The sequence below is a fragment of the Rhinichthys klamathensis genome, unplaced genomic scaffold (genome assembly GCF_029890125.1).
Source record: "Rhinichthys klamathensis goyatoka isolate OS25496 unplaced genomic scaffold, OSU_Roscu_1.1 h1tg000093l_1, whole genome shotgun sequence".
Classification (NCBI taxonomy): domain Eukaryota; kingdom Metazoa; phylum Chordata; class Actinopteri; order Cypriniformes; family Leuciscidae; genus Rhinichthys; species Rhinichthys klamathensis.
In genome coordinates, this window is record NW_026606632.1 from 2,183,428 (window position 1) to 2,199,263 (window position 15,836).

The window sequence follows — 15,836 nt, forward strand, 5'->3', positions numbered from 1 at the left end:
GTCATTATGGAACAAAAGGAATGAGTTCAATTCGAACCAAAGTTTTAACAACATAGCAGAGAAGCCGCAAAAGTTAGCAGAATGAAACAACTCTGTCACTACAGTTACAGTCGTTATTCAAGCTATCGCGATACTAGAAACGGGATTTGATTGTGGTTTACCTGGGCATACAGACGATGTTTATTCCACTTGTGACTGGTGGTGTAAATAGACAATTTAAGATGTTGTAAATGTTGTTTGCTAAACACCAAGTGTGAGAACGTAGCCATGGAGGGGTTACTACTTCACTAAACATCCCGAACTCAAAAACGACTGCGTGGCAACATTTCTGCAGTCTGTTGTCCTGGCAAACTTCCGCAGTTTTGCACTGAAAGACATTAGATCCACAATAAATCCATTTTAGATATTTCGTTTCAAAGAACGCTGATATAGTCGCGTGAAACTTCCAATTGAGATCGTCGTCGCAAAGTTTGTCATCACACAGGTGCTGCTCCGGTCTTCTCAAATGAATGTGTTCTGCACTCGTTTCGAAATTCTAAAGGTTTGTTTCGACAATTATCTGGTGCCACTTCTAAGCACACACACGCACACACACACACACACACACACACACGCGCGCGTTCCACTGGGTTAAGGACATCCTCCTTTAAGCCCGTAGTTCCTGCTGGCGTCCTGCACATCAGACCTGCCCTGTTTTACACGTAGGCTAAACACATTTATGTGACGACGTGTCAATATACAGCGATATTTTGGACGCACTGACAAATTAAATCCTGTTCAGGGTGTGGTACGAGTTAGACATATAACTGTATGTTAGTCAATACACTCGTTTAAAACATAAAACATTATATCACTATAGCCTAGTTGGTTTTTTGATTACCATGGCAATATAGCATGATTGAAGTAACTTACTTGGTGCACACCTACTTGTTCCATAAATAACTATTTTACTCATACTATTAGAATAATAATACGGGAATGTAAAATGACCAACAATGTCCTTTTAAAATAAAATATAAATCTTATAGGCCTATTTTAACTTATTTGACTATTTGTGTATGGATATTATCTCAACCAACTTAATGAGGTAGCCTACATAATAATGCTTTTTAGCATTAAGTAGGCTATGCTGCAACTAATCCATTTAGTAAAATTAATAAATAAAAAAAGTTTTCTAAAGAAAATGATCCATGATTCATTCACTATTGCCTGTTTATATTTGTGTACAAAACTAATTTCAAGCATAAGACCAAGAAAAATATAAATTCAGTCAACTGTGTCCCAAACTTTTGACTCAGTGTAAATACCATATAACTTGCCCAGTGCCATGGATGGGCATTCAGTTCCATAGTATATTTCAAAGTATCACACTATTACTATATGATACCTTGTACCAAGTATTTTTTTGAAGAGTAGAGGATTAATATTAACATGGTTATAACTTATATCTGTCATCTGTGTATGCTCTGAAAGATTGTGAAAGATTTAAAAGCTGCTATTTAGATCAAGTCTGGTCTAACCTGTTTTGTTGCAAGAGAAAACCTGAAAGCCTATTGTTCATCTAGAATAAACGAATGGTTTTGAAATAAACAGCACAGTATTATTATTACACTCACAACACACCTTTAAGGAGAAACATAAAATGCTTAAGTGTCATTCGTTAACATTAGTTAATGTATTAACATGAACTAACAATGACCAATACATTTGTTACTAGTTAATCTTTGTTAATGTTAGTTAATAAAAATACAGCTGTTCAATGTTTGTTCATATTAGTTCACAGTAATGTTATGTTATGTTAATGTTTGTTAACTAATGTTAACAAATACAACCTTTGCTTTGAATAATGTATTAGTAAATGTTGAAATTAATATTAACTAAGATTAATAAATGCTAGAAGTATTGCTCATTCTTAGTACACGTTAACTAAGGTAGTTAACTAATGTTAACCAATGAACCTTATTGTAAAGTGTAACCGAGACTAGATAATATATCAATAAAAAGTAGATAATATTAAATTAAATATTAAATAATATTAAAGATTAATAAAGTCAAGCTGCCAATAAAGGAAAACAGAATATACCAAACGATCTAAAAACTAACAAATTCCAAAATTCATGCTATTTTTACAGTTAAACTTTACTTATTAAAAAAAAATATGATAAAAATTGTACATGAATTAGAAAAAATTAAATGATCACTTTGACTGGTGGCTTAAATCTTGGAGAGAATTGTAAATTAGTTTATATGTTACCTGTTTATTCCAAATGAGTAGTAGAATAGAATAGAATAGTAGAAGATGTAATTACTGTGGTTGAACATGTTGAAAAGAACCTTGTAAAATGCAGACAACCCCCTTAATTGAGATATTTTCAGACCCCGAAAAAGTGACTCTGGCATGTCTTGAGTTGAGCGGAACAATCGTGCAATATGTCTTTATAACATGCTAATTAGGGATTTGGAATTAAAATTACAACAGTTGGTCTTTCATTTGCATAGAGGTCATGTTTAGCTAATGTGTCTCTTGTTAAAACCGACAGCCAGCATGACTATGGTTAAATCTGACCCAGTGACATTTCATGTTTCAAATTATGCACAATGTGTGAATTAAATTAATTAGAGAATTCATTAAGAAATATGGCTCATGGAAACGACCGTAATATTTAGTTATGTGAGGTCATTTTCTTTCATTGTTGGAGCTAATTTGTTTCATAACATTTCCTGCTGTACTATCTGCCCATGTTAACTATGATGTATGCAATTTGTTAGGGCTTTAATTAATTTTGATTACATTTTATACTAAATGTTCAGCTTGTTTGGAGAGATGGCTCCCATTGAGAAAACCTTTCAAACAATTAATTTGAAATCAATTGCTTCCTTTTTCACCCCCTTTAACTAGTATGGCACCGTGTGGGAAATCTGTATGCTATTTCCTGCAGCTGTGATTAGCTGTAAATAGGCGTAATGAGTGATCATCTCCACCTCTGCTACCGCAGCAGTCAAATAAATGAATTGGACTGTTGTAATGGTTGTTGTTAGTTGTCTACCCATCCTCACTCCGCAGCACTCTTTTTAATTAGTCCTGGATTGCAATGTTTGGGCCTGAGATGGTGCATCTATTATGTCCAGCGCTATAGCCTTTAAACAGGACCTCGCCTCAAATATGTAAATCTCTTATTTGCAGGCAGAGACAAACCCAGCCCATCAGTTTCTGCCAATCAGCTTGAGTGACAGAGGAAGAAAGTAAAAAAAAAAAAAAAATAGTCTAGTTATGTTGTATAAGATGACATTCAATGTTATAAATTAACTTGCTCTATATTAGGGCACAATATTTTCCCACCTGAAATTGATTTTCATTTTGATAACATGAAAACAGCGTGGCATAAATTGATTTACAAATGCTTCAATTAAATCATTGTGTTATAAATTCTCAAAACAATTATTAAAATCTATTTACCTATATATTGCACATTACAGGTATACTCAACAGAGATAAGTAAAGCACACTTTTTTTTTACGTTCATATACGTGTCATGACAGATTTTGATGTAATCACTGTTTTATCCATCAAAAGCACTTTAATGCACATAAAAAAAACACTTATCCATGAGACAGTAAATCAGGACTAAAGATATAATGCAAATACCTTATTATGCAATATAAAATGTTAGATAACAGGTTAGAAACATAATTTATCATGAGCCCTGGGTAATTTCTGATTACATTAGGGGTGAATTTAAGTTAATTGGCACACATTCCCATTCATCTCAATGGCAAAAAGTGGCGGATAAAGCTGTGTTTAAATTAGAGAGGGGACTCTGCAGGGAAGTGGGGAAATTCATTCCTTTATCAGCTGTTGAACACTGTCACTAGATGGCAGCTTAGTTCATTTAATAACAGGTAAATATAAACGTACCCAGCGTACCCGAAATTTGGTGCTAAGAAATTTTGGTGCGTCGCTAGACCCCTTTTACTGGGCACAAGCCTATTACTTTTGAAGATAATTACTTATATTAGTACCTATAAATATTTATAATATAAATGTATGACAATGGAGCAGTACACCTACCTGAAAATACATGTTTTTGCTGTTTAGAGTACACAAAAGCAGTTTTTAGGACAGCAGCCACTGGGCAGAAGTGAGGGCAGAGCCTATACAGTCTTAATAGAGTCACGCCCCATAAGTCAAGTAGGCTAAGTTTTATTTACATAGCGCTTTATACAATACAGATTGTTTCAAAGCAGCATTTCGGCTGTTGTTCAGCTGAAGTCAGTTCAGTGTTGATTCAGTTCTGTTGTAAAGATAATCAATTATTAAATTAGTTCATTTCAAGCAGTTCTGCAAAAAATAAATAAATAAATAAATAAATAATTATGGCAGCATCCACCTCAGTTCAGTTCTCATACAACAGTGTCAGTACAGTCAGATCAATAATATAGTTGAATATAAAGTATCTCCAACTAAGCAAGCCAGAAGCAACAGTGGCAGGGAACCCAAACTCCATCAGGTGACAGAATGGGGAAAAAAAAAACCTTGGGAGAAACCTGCCAGGAGCCAGTTCACCTCTGGCCAGTGAACGAACACAGTGTGATTATGATTCAGGCTGCATCAAAAGTCAGAATTCAGAGCGGAATTGGTAGCATTCAAATATTCATCCAACCACAGAGTCATACGTCACAGTCTGAGGACAGCAGCACCAGGCCAGCAGTCTCAGGCCTTGTCCACACTAATTCTCCACCAGGCACTGTTGTTGTGCGAATGAGTGGGCCATAGCGCGTTAAGGGTTTTCTGTTAGAACGGTGTCGTATTAGCGGCCCCTAAGTTAATAACTAATGATCTTTGCAATGGAAGTGAATCGATCAAAACTAACTTTAGCTGGACACTAACTTTATTCTAGAGCTGCTAAAAGCCAAAACAATCTCTGTTACTTTAATTTACTATTATCACTGTAAAGCTGCTTTGACACAGTCCATATTGTTAAAAGCGCTAAATGAAGGTGACTTGACTTGACTAATACGGTTTCGTTTGAAAACGCATCTTTTTCCTTCCGTTTTGGCCTTCCGTCCACTGAGACAGCATTTTTATTAATGAAAATTAAGCTTTTTGAAAACGCTGTCCAAAGTGAATAAATTTGAAAATGCCATTTTCACGTTGTAGTGTATCAAAACGGAGGTATTTAAAGGGCACCTATTATGCAAAATTTACTTTTATATGGTGTTTGAACATAAATGTGTGTTGGCACTGGCAGTGTGTGTACACAACCACCCTATAATGATAAAAATCCACCCGTGCTTTTTTTTTTTAATCCTCATAAATCATAAGCAGTGTCTCAGAACAAGCCGTTTTCAGATTATGGGCAATTTATGAATAAGACTTTAATGTGCACTTCTTGTATTGTTTTATTCAGGTATTTCTGGACAAAAACAAATGCTTCACCTTTTGTGTGAAGTTCAATAAACTTCATAAAACTCATCAATACCTTTTTTACCATCATTCGGGCATGGTCCGCTACAACAAGCTTGTACTAATAGTGGATAAAAGCAAGGTGACAAATAAGTATATAACCGTAATTAAACTAAACTATACCTCTTCTATCTCCATGCAGCATAAATTCTCTGGCTCTGTAGGCATTATTGTCTGACTGCGGTTCGAACTGAACACTTCTAGTACAGTTTCTGTTCTGACATTTTCATTCCGTGAGATGAGATCCGTGATCAGCCAACTATTTTCAAAGGAAAGTAGCTAACGCCTTCCCTAAAAGTCGCTAAATGTCGCTAGATGACGTCATACGACAATTAGCATATGCTAATACGACGTCATCGCGTCGTACTTGCGTTCTGCCTGCCTAATGTGTTTTCACTCTAAATTCATGCTCACATTCTGTATTTTAATATGATATAATGTAATGGGGTAGAAGGTGAAGGACTACAAACTAGATGGACTACAAATCCCATGAGTTAAGATGCTATAAAGGGAAACCAAACTGTTTAGACTTCCTCTTTGTGGTACTATGTGGCAAGCAGGAAAAGCTGTTTGGGGTCTTTCAAGGCTGTGTAATAGCAGATGAAAAACCAAGTTGATTAATGAGCAGCATAGAACTGAATTGGGAAGGTAAGGGTTAAAACAAAAAAACTGCTGTGCGCTCAACAGATTAATGTGCTGCTGCTCATCTGAGCCACTCACTGAACAGGGTAGACACAGCTAGAGAGAGTGACGGCAGGGAGAAAGCAAGACCTCGTGCTCGTAGGACAGTACTGGCAACATTTGGAGGATACTGAGGTTTGTCCAAAAAGTCGCTAGTCGCTTTTGTGAAAAATAATGCTAAAGGGGTCTGAAAAGTCACCAAAAATAGCGACAAAGGCGGTAAGTTGGCAACACTGGATGAGATTGTCCTGACACTGAAGCGCAAGCTCTTGAAGCTCCGCCCTCTGGGAGTAGCAGCTCATTTGCATTTAAAGGGACACACAAAAAACAGTGCGTTTTTCCTCACCCCCCCCCCCCCCCCCCCCCCAGTCAGTTAAGACTTCACATACACAATCTGGGGACATCAGAGACTTATTTTACATCTTGTAAAAAGGGGCATAATAGGTGCACTTTAAAAACTATGATGTAAGTTTAGTCATTTGACGCATATTGTACCAACGGATATTCATGTTTATACCGGTATTGTGCCTGTTATGTGCTATTTATTTTCACACTGTTGCTAAAATATGTTACTCGGCACACTCTTCATATCACAGTCCTGCAAAGATGACAGAACAATTTACTCACATTTGCTGTCCTGCGACGATACATGAGAGCACTTGTTAGACCAAACATATGGTGACTGAGTGTTTCCTGGACGCATCAGTGAATGGTGAGATATTTTGCTAAATAAAATGATCCGTCAGAAGAATTTGCGATAACTTTATTATTTATTATTATTATTTATCCATCTGTATCATCACAGTGAGCTTTTGTGAGGTTTTACGCATGCGCAGTAATGTGAATTTAGCGTTTTCAGGCGTTTTCCAAAAGTTTTTCATCCACACTGTAACGTCGGAAAATGCCTGAAAACGCTTGTGTGGACGAAGAGCGTTTTTGAACAAAAACACAGTTTTCAAATGTATCCGGATTAATGTAGACTTAGCCTCAGACCAGTGTTGGAGTGTAGCTTTTAGTGTCATTAAGGGTAGGTTTTGTGGTTGGGTGGGGTTGGGAATTTGTTAAGATAGAGCTAGTTATAGTAAAGGGTAGGGTTTGTGGTTGGGGCAGAATATGCGATGGTCAGCCCCACCCTAAATTCTTGTCTGAAGCTTCTGTCCTCAGACCATCCATAAATCAAATTGAAGGCAAGCCTGCAATCTTTGCTGAAAAAAGCACAATGCCTGCTGACGCTGTGGTACGCAGGGAAGGAGACCCACCAGAGGCGTTTTTTTAATGGATGTCAATGGAGGAGAGGCTTCACAATGCTAAATAAACCGCTTTTGTGAGGAAATAGCTTATCATTAACCTCAGGTGCTCTTCGGACATCTCTGACCGAAAAATTTTCTGTTTTGAATTTAAAAAAAATCACAGCTTCATCGGAATGTTACGAAACTTGGTGACTTTTATGGCATTAGGTATGTGAGCACACACACAAAAAAAATTAGGTCATGATCCGAGCAGGCTAAGTGGTCATACATTTTTTTTTGCCTTTTGTGCTCTTCGGTCAAAAATGACCGACCATAGGAAATGAATGGGAAATTGACAAACGCAAAAATTCTGAGAATTTTTGCGTGTACAATCTACAAATCGGCCACGATGCAGAAAAAAAGTGCTCAACAATGAAGGGGTGACACCCTAAAACATCAAGAGAGCAAAACAGACACACCCACCCCCCAACACACACACATACAAACACACTTTTATTCACATACACACCAATGTATTGTGATTAAAAAAAAAAACTTTTTTGAATTTTTAAAAATCACAGCTTCATCTGAATGTTACGAAACTTGGTGACTTTTATGGCATTAGGTATGTGAAAACACAAAAGAATTTAAGGCATGATTCGAGCAGGCTAAGTGGTCGTACAAAAATTTGTCACACTTGCTCTTCGGTCAAAAATGACCGACCATAGGAAATGAATGGGAAATTGACAAAAACACAAAAATTCTCTACAAATCGGCCACAATGCAGAAAAAAAGTGCTCAGAAATGAAGGGGTGAAACTCTAAAACATCAATAGTGAAACACATAACATAATTAATAATTATAATGAATGAGCTGGTGTACAGCAAAACAAACTTTGTTGCATTATTTTCCTGTTATCACTGTAAAGGTGCTTTGAAACAATCTGCATTGTAAAAAACGTTATTTACCTGTTAACCTTCACCAGTGCGTGGGCGCTCTGAAGCGTTTTTTTTTTTTTTAAATAGTTTAAAGTTACTATCATATTTAATGTTATTAACTTGACAAACTATACATCTTTAAAACGATATAAGACTCAAGTTTCAGTATTTGACCACTATTGTATTCTGAGAAACTTATAGTGACAGTTATGTCTTAATTTGTGTCAGGAGTTATGAAATTAAAAAATGAGTCGTTACCTTTAATATGAATTATGAGCGTCAGCCGGTCTCATTCAGAAAAAAACTCCCGTGCGATCGTCATGACAGCGATTCACAAAACAACGTCCCTCAGGGCTTTTAGCTCAAACATGTGCAGATTTGGAGAAATATTGATAGATTCTCATAGGTTTACATCAGACTTCTATAGACAGGAATAATATTTATTGAATTTATACCCAAATGCGTCGATGTAATCATTTTGAGCGCTGTATACTCTGATGTACTGTGTTATCAATTCATACTGACAGTCTGGGGCGCTGTTTGCACAGTAAAGTCCATATATGGATCACATGAAGAAGAGCCATAATCATGTGACATTCAGGAAGTCCTGACACAACAAAGCTATCCGAGATCGCTGTAAAGTGCAGATAAAGATGTTTTGAAGACAATAAACATGATTGCAATGATATTTGATTTACCTGTGTTCTTCGAGTCATGTCAGGTATTTTCATAATAATAGATTATATGTATAATGTAATGCTAATCGAGATAGACTTTCAAATTGTGCAGAATACAATAAAATAATATATTTTCTATCTGATTTTTTTATCTGAAGCCAAATCAGATTACAGAAAGTTATTTAAAACACTCGACTTGCGCTATAAAGTAAGTTTGGAGCACAAACATAGTTTTATTCTCATAAATTGTCGTGTATTGATGGTGTGCTAAGCTAACATGCTAGCTAGTACTGAGCACCTGCTACCTAACTTCGGTGTAATTTTTATGATTTTTTTCTAAATAAGAATGCTTACTGATATGTTTCGTTTTTCAAAAAGGGCATTTGATACAGTTTCACTGTGAAGTGAGAACTTTTATAAAATAAATGAGGGATTGAAACAGTGTGAATTGCTAGTCGTTAGTGATTATAATGCAGACAAAAGAAAAGCATATTTAGAGCAATAAACAGGCTGGAGAGGTGTGAATATGTGCAGGGGAGACTGAGACTGAATGGGGCTCGTTTTTGCATCACAAAACAATAGAGGCAATAGACTGAATAGATGCTTATAAGATGACAATAAACACCAGTCTAATCAAAATAAAGTCATATGACATGATCTTGAAAAACATTGAACTAAATACAGAGTTTTAGACTTATCATCTTCAGATTTTAAATATAACATGGTTAGACATGTGGCTTTAGCTGCAGTGCATTTCTAGATTGCTACAATGCCAACTTCAATTTTATTTTCATGAAGATGTTTCATAAAAATAAATGTATAATAACTTTACAAAACTTTGAAGCTATTTATAACTATTTTTTTTCATTATGACAATAATTAATTCTACATTTACAATAAACTTCCAGGTGTCAGCTTTCAAATGAGATCTTACTTGTGCTTTTAGTACAAAGGGTTCATGAACTGTATCTGTTTCAGTTTGGGAATGCCATATCTGGGGATTTTTCAAAAATGGGCTTGAAGCTTAACAGGTTAAATCAGTGTTTCTCAATCCTGCTCCTGAAGGACCCCCAACACAACACGTTTTCTTTGTCTCCCTAATCAAACACACCTGATTCACCTCATCAGCTCATTATCACATGGGAATATATGTGATAATGAGCTGATGAGTTGTTTATAAACACCTGATTAGGTGTTTATTTATTATCAAGTGTCTATATGTTATTTTATCAATTGTCAGGGTTTGTTTTGTTTGTTCTATGATTGGCTCAGCTAAAAGGCCAATAAGAGACTTATTAACTACCATTATTCATTTTAATTATACTAATGTCTAATTACAATTTCTACAAATGTATAAAACTGATCAGAGATCAGGTAAAACCCACAGACATTGGTTCTCAGTGAAATACAAAATTGAAATGACTCCTCTGATGATCTCAGAGATCATCGCCCCCAGCGGTGAACCAGTGAAATTTCAAAGTGTTTTGAAACAGTTATGACATAATGCAGCCTCGTTTACTGAAATCACGTGACTCTGTCAGTTTGATACACACAAACCATTGATTCAGAGCAAAAGATTCGTAAGGTTTCGAAGCTTCATGAAGCAGTGTTTCATCTGTCTTCTTCATCCTTATCCTGTGACAGAACAACCGACCAAAAGGAATGGAATATGCGATTTTCTGTTTTCAGGACTTTTTAACCTTCACTGGACAATTCTGCTGTCTTGCCATCACCAGCCCCTTTGAAGATGAGAACCTGAAGTCACTGTTCTGGATCGGGGCGAATTTCCATCACCCTGCAGACCTCCCAGACACCTCTGGGCTGAACTGGAGGGACACTATCATCCGGTGTGGAGAGTGTCTAACCCCGGTCCAGAACACAGCTGGACCCAGAGCCCGTTCCACCACCGTCGACCACGGAGGAATCATGTGTGTCCCCCTCAGATGGAGAGCTACCACCCGCTGCGATGCGTCAGTCATGCAGTGCCCGAACATAAGAGGGTAGCGCGGACCCTCGCCCCAGAAGAGGAGCCCTCCAGTGAGTCTGAGCCCACGGCATCAGTGGCAGAGGGTATTCTGGTGGATTTTGAGACTGAGGACTGGCTGATTGACTTCAGTGCGGAGGTGTCGTCTCCCACTCTATCCCACCCCATTTCAGATTTTTCATCGCTGTTCCTAGACTGTACCATATTCTGTACCATATTCTGGATGAACTTTCTTCATGTTTTCTCTGAACCTTCATCGTTGTTTCTAGACAGCACAGCCACCTGCATGGACAATGTATGGTTACCTTCGACCCTGTCTAGCCTTCATCTGCCTCCATCACCGCTCTGCTCAGCCAGTCCTCCAGCCCCGCCTCTACTGGAGGTCGTCAGCCCTTCGCCATCTCCTGCTATGCCAAGCTTACGTCGAGCCTCAGGTCCTACAACCACCATCAGTGCCTGAGCGGATAGATCCAGTGGCTCCACCTCTGGCCTCAGATCGTTTAGCTCCTTCTCGGCCCGTCGACCTGTCAGCTTCGCCTTGGCTCCTCCCACCTTCTGCTTCACCAGACACCCTTGACCTTTCAACTCCACCGGGTTCCCTCGTCCCAACGGCTCCCCATTGGTCAGTCTTCACACCACGGACTTGCAGATCTTCTGCTATGCTCCTCCACCCCTACGCCTTGGTCAGAGCCATACAGTATATAGTAGAGTTGCTACAGTGGAAGTTCAAAATGCTTGACCGTCACGTGATTCGCGTAGACTTCAGATAGTTCCAGGAAGTCCCTTGAATCTATTTAAAGACAATTTAAATAGATAGTTAGAGAGACAGAACTTTTTTTTCCCCTTTTTTTGTAGTAATTTGTAGTCAATGAATGCATTGATTTGCAATATTTATATAACACACCAACATGTGTATGTAGCATGAGTATGTAGTTACAGCAATGTTGTTTTTAAAAGATAAAAATCTGCTAATATTTGAGGATTAGTGTGGTAAACCATCATTGCCTGACTTGTTAACATATTTCTGTCTAACGTTACCTTGGTTAAAGACTGTGTTGCAGTTGTTTTGAAGTATTTTTGTATGTTCTGAAACTTGTATGGTGGTTAAGGGTATCATGCAATGTTCACAAGGACAGGAAACTTGCAGCTGACAGGTGATTGTCTTAAAATCCATTGAAAACAAGTGAAATGTAAAATTTAATTAAGTGAAATTTAAGTAATCTTAATGTTAATCTTAATCACTTTACAATAAGGTTCATTATCAGTTCATGCTGACTTTTGTAGTTAACTAATGAACCTTATTATAAGTGTTACCACAATTATGCATCCCATGCTCTTATTACTATATAAATTATTACATAACAGTATATTAAATTCTAAAACAAGACATGATTATTCATAGTATATACTATATATATATATATATATATATATATATACATATATACACACAATGTATGTTTAGTATTCAGTTAATAAAGTCAAGTCAAGTCACCTTTATTTATATGGCACTTTTTACAATACAGATTGTATCAAAGCAGCTTCACAGTGATAACATGAAAATATCATCGTCCACCTGAAGTAAGGCAGATAATAATATTGTTGAGTATTAAATGTCCCCCAACTAAGGAAGCCAAAAGCCAAAACCGTGGCAAGGAACCAAAACTCCATCAGGTGGCAGAATGAAAAAAAAAACAGGCTCAGTCGGGGGCCAGTTCTCCTCTGGCCAACGAACGAACAGTGTATGATTATGATTCAGGTAACATTACAGGTCAGAAGTCAGATAGGATAAGAACATTCACAATATTTATCCAGTTCCATCTGGTTGGAGGTCGGAGTCATCAGGCCGGTATGGAGACAAGCTTGTTGAGGTCCGAGCTTGTTGAGGCCCTTCACAGGGCTTATGAGGCTGGCACTTCAGGGATGCGTTGTGGTCGTGTCCAGGCGCAGGTTCACCGTCTGATCTGGATACGGGCCGGATCCGGCTGACTTCAGTAAACCTCGGAATAAATGGAAAGACTAACATTAGAGTAGATGCCATTCTTCTTATGATGTAACGAGTACATCGGGTGTTGTAGGAAGTGTCCCCGGTTCCGGCTGACCTAATCTATGCAGCCTAATAATCATTTAACTGATTTGAATAATAGAAATGTATAATTTTCTATGTGAATGCCAGGTAAAAGAGATGTGTTTTTAGTCTAGATTTAAACTGACAGAGTGTGTCTGCTTCCCGGACAATGTTAGGGAGACCGTTCCAAAGTTTAGGTGCTAAATAGGAAAATGATTTACCGGCAGCAGTTGATTTTGATATTCTAGGTCTTATCAACTGGCCAGAATTTTGAGATCGCAATAGACGTGAAGGACTATAATGCGTTAAGAGCTCGCTCAAGTACTGGGGAGCTAAACCATTTAGTAATTTGTAGGTAGGCAGCAATATTTTAAAATGTATGCATAGTTTAATAGGGAGCCAATGCAGTGTTGACAGAACCGGGCTAATATGGTCATACTTCCTGGTTCTAGTGAGAACTCTAGCTGCTGCGTTTTTGGACCAGCTGTAGTTTGTTTATTAAGCGTGCAGGGCAACCACCCAGTAGAGCATTACAATAATCTAGCCTTGAGGTCATGAAGGCATGAACTAACTGTTCCGCATTTTTCATTGAAAGCATATGTTGTAATTTAGATATATTTTTAAGATGGAAGAACGTGACTTTTAAATGAAAAATTGCTATCAAAGGGCACAGCCAGGTTCGTAACCGACGACGAAGACTTGACAAAGCAGCCATCAATTGTTAGACAGTATTCTAGGTTATTAAGTGAGGAAGTTTTTTGGCCAATAATTAGAATCTGTTTTTTTCAGAGTTAAGTAGAAGGAAATTACTAGTCATCCAAATTTTTATATCAGCTATGCACTCCATTAATTTTGTGAATTGGTGCATTTCGTCAGGGCGCAAAGTAATATAGAGCTTAGTATCATCAGTATCATCAGCATAACAGTAAAAACTAATGCCATGCTTCCTAATGATATCTCCCAAGAGTAGCATGTACAGAGTGAACAGCAACGGTCCTAGTACTGAGCCTTGTGCTACGCCATACTGAACTTGTGATCGATAAGACATCTCTTCGTTTACTGCTACAAACTGATAACGGTCAGATAAGTATGTTTTGAACCATGCTAATGCTATTCCACTAATGCCAGTATCATTTTCAAGTCTATTTAAAATAATATTGTGGTCGATGGTATCAAATGCAGCACTAAGATCGAGTAATAGTAATAGAGAGATACAACCACGATCAGATGATAAGAGCAAATCATTTGTAACTCTAATGAGAGCGGTCTCAGTACTATGGTACGGTCTAAATCCTGACTGTAAATCCTCACAGATACCATTTCTTTCTAAAAAGGAACATAGTTGTGAGGATACTGCCTTTTCTAGTAATTTTGACCTGTAATTGACTAATTCTCTAGGATCAAGTTGCGTTTTTTTAATAAGAGGTTTAATAACAACTATCTATCTTAAAAGGTTTTGGTACATATCCTAGTGACAAAGATGAATTAATGATATTAAGAAGCATCCTCTGGAAGCATCTCTTTCAATAGCTTAGTCGGTATAAGGTCTAACATACATGTTGTCGATTTAGATGATTTAACGAGTTTAGAAAATTCTTCCTCTCCTATAGCAATAAAGGAATGAAATTCTTCCTCAGGGAGACTACAACGCACTGTCTGATGCGATACTGTAGTAGATGGTGTCATAGTTATAATTTTCTCTCAAATATCATCAATCTTGTAAGCAACGAAGTTCATTATGTCATTACTGCTGTGCTGTTTGAAAATGTCCGGTGTTGAAGTGTTATTTTTCGTTAATTTAGCTACTGTTTCGAATAAATACCTAGGGTTGTGTTTGTTTTCTTCTAAGAGTGTTGAAAATAAGCAGTTCTAGCAGTTTTTAAGGCCTTTCTGTACACAATCGCGCTCTCTTTCCATGAAATGCGAGAAACTTCTAATTTTGTTTTCTTCCAGCTACGCTCTTTTTTTCTGGCTGCTCTCTTAAGGGCCTGAGTGTGCTCGTTGTACCACGGTGTTGGAATATTTTCTTTAATCTTCTTTAAGCGCAATGAAGCAATTGTGTCTAAAGTGCTGGATAAGAGAGAGTCAATCATTTCTGATGCATCATCGAGTTCTTCTAAGCTATCTGGGAATGCTGACGAGATTAAACTGATCAGGAAGATTATTTATTAAGCAATCTTTAGTGGCAGAAGTGACAGTTCTACCATATTTATAACACAGAGTCACCTTTGCAGCTTTGGCTAAATTAAGTATGCATGAGATTAAATAATGATCTGAGATGTCATTGCTCTACTGCAGAATTTCAACAGCATCAACATTTACTCCATGTGACAATTTTAGATCTAAAGTATCATTACGACAATGAGTGGGTCCTGACACGTGTTTTCTAACTCCAATAGAGTTCAGAATGTCTTTAAATGCCAATCCCAATGCATCTTTTTCATTATCTACATGGATATTAAAATCACCAACAATTAGGACTTTATCTGCAGCCTAACTCTGATAGAAAATCAGTAAATTCTTTGATAAAATCTGAATTGTGCCCTGGTGGCCTGTATACAGTAGCCAGCACAAAAGTCGAACAGAATTTATCACTTACGCTACATAACGTTACAGAAAGTACCATCACTTCAAATGAACTATATTTGAAGCTTGATTTCTGAGTAATACTGAAGAAATTGCTATAAATTACAGCAATATCTCCCCCTTTTCCTTTTAAACAAGCCTGTGTTTAAATATATTTATAGTGGTATAGTAATATAGTAGTTATAGTAGTTTATAGTGTTGTAATTTTC